Source organism: Macaca mulatta, chromosome 13 (assembly GCF_049350105.2).
Source record: "Macaca mulatta isolate MMU2019108-1 chromosome 13, T2T-MMU8v2.0, whole genome shotgun sequence".
NCBI classification, from domain to species: Eukaryota; Metazoa; Chordata; class Mammalia; order Primates; family Cercopithecidae; genus Macaca; species Macaca mulatta.
The window spans coordinates 109,378,418-109,386,956 of NC_133418.1; the positions used below are offsets into that span (position 1 = coordinate 109,378,418).

Below are 8,539 nucleotides of genomic sequence, written 5' to 3' on the forward strand. Positions count from 1 at the left end.
TTTTGCAAAAGAGAAAAGATTTTATTTTGTGAGATTGCTCACAAGGCTGCTGAGCAAGGAGAAGGAGAACAAATTGTAAATCCACCTCCCTGAAAACAGGGCTTGGGGTAATTATGGGGATAGAAAGCAGGATGGTGTGAAGTATGGGTAAAGGTGATTGGCAGGTGGGAAAGGGAGGTAATCAAGGTTTCTGCGCAAGTGTAATTGAGCTACATGGCTCTTCGTAGGATGCATGTTCAGAAAATGGTTGAATTAGCATGGAAGGAGGGTGCAGGTTTTGGCCCTTTGACATCAAAAGGTCACGCTTTACGCACCCACGCAGGCTAGGTTGAAGGGTTGATGGTCTCAACTTGCTTGAACTCAACAAGAACTGCCTGCTAGCTGCAAAACAACATTAAGCACTCATTACTATGGTGACCCACTGTCAGAGCCATTATCTATAAGGAGGCTAGTGGAAGTTTAGTTATGTATTGTTTGACTACTATGACTTGCTAGTGGGAATTTTAAGATTAACTAGACGTAAGCAATTAAAAGCAAGCAAGGCAGGTTAAACTAGGCAGGCTTAATCAGGTTAGCCCTCAGTTTCCCATCTTGCTTAATACATGCTAAAGTAGACAGAATATGAGCTATGTCTTAACCCCTTGTTTGGAATGCATTTTCAGCAGCACATTTATATTTAATGGTTTATACCAGTGATTCTCAAATGCAAGAAGCTTAGAATTACTCCAGGGAGGCTGGGCATGGTGGTTCACACCAGGTGGATCACTTGAGGCCAGGAGTTCGAGACCAGCCTGGCCAACATGGCAAAACCCCGTTTCTGCTAAAAAATATGAAAAAAATTAGCCGGGTCTGGTGGTGTATGCCTGTAGTTCCAGCTACTCAGAAGGCTGAGGAGGGAGGACTGCTTTGACCTGGGAGGTGGAGGTTGCAGTAAGCCAAGATTGCGCCACTGCACTCCAGCCTGCGCAACAAGCGAGACTCTCTCTAAAAAAATAAAATAAAATAAAATAAAAAAGAATTACTCCGGGAAGTTCTTTCCCCAATGCATATTTCAAGGTTCTAGCACTCAGGAATTTTGGTCTCCCCAATCTGAGGTGGAGCCCAGGAGTGGGCATTTAAACAAATTCCCTAGGTAGGCAATTCTAATGCAGGTGGGTCTACTTGGATGATGCACATAGAAAGCTTGTTTTAGAATATTATTGTTTTAAGGCTCACCAACATGATCATTTTGATTTCATGACTTTATTCTCAGATGTCATTTTATTTCCTACTTCTTGAACTGTTAAAGAGATGAATGTTAAAGTGGTAAGGACAGATTTTAATCAGTAATATACTATTGCAATAGGGAAGAGTGTCCAGCATAAACTCAACTCAACTTGGGAGGTGGCTGGGGGGGCTGCTGGAGCTTGAGCAGAGTCAGAGAAGTGAAAAATTAGAAAGGTTCGTCAGTGTAAATGCCCATTAAGTCAACTGCAAATGTTAGCTGGCAATTAATCAAAGTTAGGGTTGTATTCTCCCAGAGACTAGAGACAGAGGTCCTGTCATTCCTGACGATTACATTTCAAAGGAATGGCTTTCACTCCTTAGTTGTTGGAGAAAGATGTACATCTCAAAGGGACGAGGAAGGATTCAAAATTGTAAATCGTGCATTGAGTAAAATTTAGTAAATGCTCTAAGAAAGGGTGGTCAGGGGCCTGTGGTCAGGTGTTGGCTTGAACAAACAGTAAATTCTTTTAGTAGCCTTGCACTTTCTCAGTCAGGCCCTTTGAGGATAGCTAGAGTCACTTGAGGTGGCTGTGGCTCTGAGCTGTTGCTAACTGTTAGTGTTTGCTTAAGTCTTTAAATGGGGAGGGGAAGAGAGTGGACGAAATTGTTTATACTGAGAGTTTGTGGTTTTCATAGGCCAAGGTTGAGGCCTGGCAGATACGAGGGCTCAGAGGAGCCTGGCTAGATTTTGGTTGAGAACCATGCTTTAGTTTATGTCCCCCAAACCATTCCTAATGGTTTCCCATTGGGAAACCAAGAAACGAATAGATTAAATAACTCCTACAAGGCTATAGAACCAGTCAGTAACAGAATTATTATTCAAAACAAGTTCTCTCTAACATTAGAGTCTATCCCAGAGGTAAGAGAAGGAGGTGGAAGACTGTAGAAGTCAAAATCTGTGAGAAGTGGAAGAAATGACATTCTATTAATGTGCCCTGACTGCAAAACTTGTTTTATCTGTTAGGTTCAGTGTAAATTCTAGAGCAATTTTTAGCATAGGGATACATTTGACTTTAACATGCTATTTTCTTACTTGGTGACTTCAGTTTGGTAAAGATTTTTGCCTACAATCTTTCTTTTAAATGCTTTCAATCTTTATTTTACTTAATCTTTTCAGGACTTAATTAGGTTGCAAAGTTTCTTTTAAAAATCATTTATCTCATATCTGTATCAGACTATAACAATTTAAACTTAAAAACTTTAAAAGTCTAACATTAGATATACATTTTTTATCTAAAGAGAAACCTAAAATGATAAGGACTTCAATAGGAAACAGTTTGCATGAAATTCCATGGAAGAGCTAAAACCATTAACATTGAGAGACATTTAATAATTCTTCTTCAAATGGTTTTTAATCCTTGGTGTTTAATTTAGTTTTTCCACATAGCTGAAGGTGTCTGACCCTGATGCTTTAATAACTTCTACATTTTGAGTTGGTACTTTGCCCTATCAAAATACATATTAATTACTTGTTAGCTTCATTGAAGTTTTGCTCTTTTGGTTAATATTTCCATTGTAGTTTTTAATTAGAGGAAACTAAAAGATAAACTGAAGAACTTAACCTAAATCCACTACAATGGTAGAAAAAAAAATTGTGGCTCATGAATGGTCCGTTTATTGAGAGAAATATTTCCTGAGCCTATATTACTTTGCTGGAAAAAATACGTCATTTTTAAAAGTTACAATCTCCCTTTTAAGCAAAAAAAGGTTAATCTATAATAGCATCAACATAACCATGTATAATTCATGTAGTCAATAATTATTTTCTCAGGGCCTGCTTTCAGGCTGGGTTTACAGAGATTAAAAAGCCATTGGCCCTGTTCACAAAGAATTACAGTGTTTTGGTTTTGTAGTTGCCTTTTGAATTTTTGTATTATTAGTGTTATTTGAGACTCCCTAGCCTTGCCATCTGTGGACACGAATGGTAATTATCGTAATAGCAAATTTCATAATTTCACTAGTCTTGCTCCTAGTTGATGACAGAAGATTCTCAGTCATTTGTAAAATCCTCTACCAAATATTTCTGGGGAGTCCCAGAGATATCTGGTACATGTTGGCAAAAAGGTCCATTACTCTGCCGATCATTTCCCTTGGGAGCCGTTGCTGATCTGCTCCCTGGGGTCTGTGCTGTCTGTGAGCTGCATGGCTGTTTGTATCAAAGCAGTGGGGAATACCTTCCCCCTTTTTGTTTCCCTCTGCTAAGTTCAGAGGGTTTCATTTAGTCAGTTTGTCAGAGAAGACATCCTAAAAGACTCCCACAAACAAGAGTGCTAGCTAGTACAAAAATAAAAACACAATTTTTAAAATGAATGAATGAGTTTGTAAGAAAGTAAAAGATATCTGAGTCCTAGCAACAGGTGTGGGAATCCATGGAAGAAGGGAGAACTGACGCTTTAGGGATCTTTATGGATCTGGATGTCCAGAGCTTTGATTGCAGGGCAAAAATAGTGGAAGTGGGATGGGGAGGCTTGGGCTCGTGTAATGGGAGTGAGATCTCTGGTCACTCTAAATAAAGTTAGCACCCATGAAGAGCTACAATTTTTTTCAAGCCCATAAAAATGAGGCAGAGAGCAAATAAATTTGTCTTTTCAGCCTGGAATCTGAGTGGATATAAAAGTCTCCTTTAAGAATTTGTTGCCACAGCCTGACACTCTTGTAAGTTTGAAGCCTGAATTTACACTATTTGTATCATGTGAAACAAACAAACTTTAATTTAAATTGGACCCAAGTCTTCCGGGTGCTTTGCAGAAATGAAGGCAAGTCTTTTCAGGGTGAAGGCACCCTCCATCTGAGGCCTCAAAGAATCCTCAGAACTCAAATTCCAGAGCATCTGAGCAAACAATAAGACACACACACACACACACACACACACACACACACGCACATATACACACACCCCATAAAGAAAGAAGCCACCATGAGCAAGAGTCAGCAGAAAAAAAATAGATACTCGAAGGCTTCAGGTATTAGAAATATCAGGTAGAGAATATTAATTATGTTTGATGTGTTCCTAAAAGTAGGACTTAACAGAGAGAAAAAGAAAGTAACAAAATGACCGGCAGCCTTGAGTTTTAAAGAAATAACTTCTAGAAATAAAAAATATAATAATTGATGTTAAAAAACTTGATGGAAAGATTAAGCAGAGAAAGCTTAAAAGTGAGTGTGTGCATTGGAACTGAGATCAGAAGAAATTACACTGATACAAAACAGAAAGACGATGAGGTATAAAGTGTGAGGGAGGCTGAGATGTACAGAGGATACAATGTCCCATTATCTGTCTAAAGCGAATGGTGTACAGGTGACGTGTGAATAGGTAAAAACTGAGAATTTTCTCTTTTCTTTTCTTTTCTTTCTTTCTTTCTTTTTTTTTTTTTAGAGCTGTGGTCTTTGTCAGCCAGGCTGGAGTGTAGTGACATGATCATAGCTCATGGCAGCCTCAACCTCCTGGGCTCAAGCGATCCTCTCATGTCAGCCTCCCAAGTAGCTGGGACTACAGGTGTGAGCCACCACATCTGGCAAATTTCTGGCTAATTAAAACAATTTTTTAAGAGACAGAGTCTAGCTATGTTGCCCAGGTTAGGACAGAACTTTCCATAAGTGATTCAAACAAATGAAGGGAGTGGGGGAAAGTTATACTCTAAACTTCTGAAATTACTCTTTATAAGAAAAGGGGAGGTTGGAAGAGAGGAGTGTGTGTATGGGAGGGGTATACATGGATGGATATGTGAGTGTTGTATTAGCTTAATGATTATTGCATCACCTTATTCCAATGGGAGAAATTTCTCTTTATCGTGGTTTATATTTGTTTATTTATTCTGTCCTTCCCTGTCTCAAATTGACAGTTTTCTTAATGTCCTTTATTCTATTTTATGTTTTAGAAGATATATGTTGTAATTCTTTCTATCCCTTGTTTGTACTTTTTAAAATTGTAAATTTACCTTTTTCCCCCAATATGTTGTTATGAAAGTTTTCACATATAGCATAGTTGAAAGAATTTTACCATGAACACCCATGTACCCACCAATGAGATATCATTAGTATTTTACTATACTTGCTTTATCACATCTTTCCATTTGTTTATTTATCTTCCACCTATCCATCATCTATTTTCTGATGCACTTCTGATGCACTTCAAAGTATATTACAGATAGTTTACCTTTGCTTTTAAACCAAATAAAATTAAAAAGCTATTTTTACTTTTAAGTCAATAATTGATCAATTTACCAATGTATTTTTTTCTTTTTATGAGATGGAGTTTCGCTCTTGTCACCAAGGTTGGAGTGCAGTGGTGCAATCTCGGCTCAATGCAACCTCCACCTCCTGGGTTCAAGCAATTCTCCTGTCTTAGCTTCCCAAGTAGCTGGGATTACATGCACCCGCCAACACACCTGGCTAATTTTTGTATTTTTAGTAGGGATGGGGTTTCGCCATGTTGGGCAGGCTGGTCTTGAACTCCTGACTTCAGGTGATCTGCCCGCCTTGGCCTCCCAAAGTGCTGGGATTACAGCTGGGATTACATGAGCCACCATGCCCAGCCTACCAATGTATTTTTACCAATGTATTAGCCCACTTCTTGCACTTACTTGCTGCTGATTTTTGCATTTGTTACTGTATGTGCTCTGGTAGGGCATATTTCCCAGTTTGATATTCTGTATAATTTGTAAGTGAGAAAAATGGGGGGAGAAAATGGTCTGTTTGAATTGCATTGCTAATGAGTGTAAATGAGATTTCAGTCAGGGGCTGGAGATTCTTTCTTTGCTAAAACCATGCATGAGCTTTATATGTATTTTGGCTGCCAAGATATATTATAAAAGTCTTAGAATATTTGTGAAAGGATTGATTGGGATTCTGCAGGCTTTCTAGAGGAAATAAAATTTCTTGAATTGCTCTCAGTGTTATTTTATATTATGATTAAAATTTATATTCTTCATAAAGAGCTAGTGCACCATCCAATCAAATACAAATGTATGACACCTATAACAGGTAGTGTTTAAATGCCCAAATTCAATTTTATTATGCAATTTCAACTTTAAAATAGAAACAACTTCATATGATGATCTAATCTCTTTTGTCTCTAATATTGAAAAACATAAAAGGGTTAAATGCTGAATCATTAATGACTTTTAGCTTAATGGACTTTTTAACTGATAGGAGCTAAAAGGCTGAGCTCCTACTAAATGAATCTGTGAGCTAATGACAGCTATACATTGACGAGTTAAGAGAAGAGAAATGATTCCTTTTTTTTTTTTTTTTCTTTGAGACAGAGTCTTGCTCTGTCAGCCAGGCTGGAGTGCAGTGGCATGATCTCGGCTCACTGCAACCTCTGTCTCCCAGGCTCAAGCAATTCTCCTGCCTCAGCCTCCCGAATAGCTGGGATTGCAGACATGTGCCACCACGTCTGGCTAATTTTGTATTTTTTTTTTAGTAGAGATGGGGTTTCACCATGTTGGCCAGGCTGGTCTCGAACTCCTGACCTCAGGTAATCTGCCTGCCTCGGTCTGCCAAAGTGCTGGGATTACAAGCGTGAGCCACCATGCCTGGCCAAAAAATGATTCCTTCATGTGAGATGATGTTAAGTAATTTTTGTCTAATTCTAAGATAGAATGTCTGTGGTCATCAGCAAAGTGAATGAGGATTATATTCAGTTCAGTTGAAGCACACTTGATATGCTATGAGGCTAGGAAGAAATAGGAAAATTTTTCTAAATTTTTTTCCTTTTCATCAAAGGCTTATATCATCATCAGATCACTACTCTTTAAATCATAGTACCTTCTCTGTTAGACAAAAACTATTTCATTTGTGGCTTTACCATTACCAGCATGTGACCTTGGTTGGGTCACAATGATTTAGAGCCTCAGTTTACTAAAGTACATCTATATCTACTTGTAGATACAGATATTAACACTTTCCTTACAGCATTGTAGAGAAGAGTAGAGGTAAGGTATAATAAAGTACCTGGTACAGTGCTTGAAGCAGGGTAGGTACACAAAACATAGTGATGATGATAATGATGATGATGCGTATTTTGAAACTGTCTCAGATTTTATTGATCTTATTTCCTTAAGCAGTTTACAGTTACCATTTACGTTGGTTATTTGGAAAACATAATTTTTCTTTTCAGAATGATTTATTCATAAAAAAGAAACTAAGAGAGAGAGAAAAGAGGCTGGGTGCAGTGGCTCACACCTGCAATATCAGCACTTTGGGAGGCTGAGAGGTGTGAGGCTCACTTGAGGCCAGGAGTTCAAGACCAGTCTGGGCAACATAGCAAGACTCTTTCTCTCCAAACATTTAAAAGAAAAAAAAAAGACTTATTCATGATTTCAAATATTTTTGAACCAGAGATGGACTTTCTCAACTAAATTAAGGAGTTGATTAGATGATCATAATAGTATTTGTCAACCAAACTCTTACATATAATGTATTTAATTTTGACAGGTTGACAGGTTGATAATACCCCAGTTCCACATGTTAGTACTCCTGGTCATCCATAACTGTTTATTTTCACTTTCAACCATCTAAGTGCTCCATCTGTGTTTTTTAATAATCCTTTTCCATGCAGTTATCGGTGACATGTGGTAGTTTAAAGAAAAAGCACAGGATCAAGACCTGAGGATCTTGTTTGAATTTTAGCTCTGTTATGATCTTGGATTTCTCTAAGCTTTGATATTCTTATTTGTGAAATAGAGATCGACTCTGTTTTCTGAGTCTGTCAGTCTCAGCAGCGGCTGTGAGGACGGAAGAGCTCAGTAAGCCACGAACACTATCAATTATTAACTAAGAACACCGACCTGTCAATTCAGAAGCAACATTGCAGAGATCCATACATGACATACAGATTCTAAATTCGGTAAATCTTTAGCTGGGTGTGGTGACACATGCATGTAGTCCCAGCTATTTGGGAGGCTGAGGCAGGAGGATCACTTGCATCCAGGAAGTCAAGGCTAGAGTGAGCTGTGTTTGCACCACTGCACTCCAGCCTGGGTGACAGAGCATGAGCATGCCTTAAATAAATACATAAATAAATGAGGTAAATCTTCAAAATCCACTAGTAGAAACACCAAGAGAGGAGTGGTTTTGATGCCTAGAAACTCAAACTAGTTGAAGCATAAAAGAGAATGAATTAGATCACTTACTTGGGAAGATGGAATCATACAGGCATCTCTTGTTTCAGGCGTGCTTGTATCAGATGAAGTCTCTACCTCTTTCTCTTCTCTGTTTTTTTCAATGTATTGGTTTCATTCTCTCACTGTGCAGACAGGCTTTCTCTCTG

The 8,539-nt window shown here is 38.3% G+C and overlaps 1 long non-coding RNA gene across 1 annotated transcript; it reads right to left on the reverse strand.

Moving 5' to 3' along the window:
• Positions 1–8,539, reverse strand: LOC106992844 (uncharacterized). Its single transcript, XR_013403050.1, has 2 exons — positions 8,403–8,539; positions 1–381 (listed from the first exon to the last, which is right to left on the reverse strand). It is a non-coding gene; the product is annotated as an uncharacterized LOC106992844 (long non-coding RNA).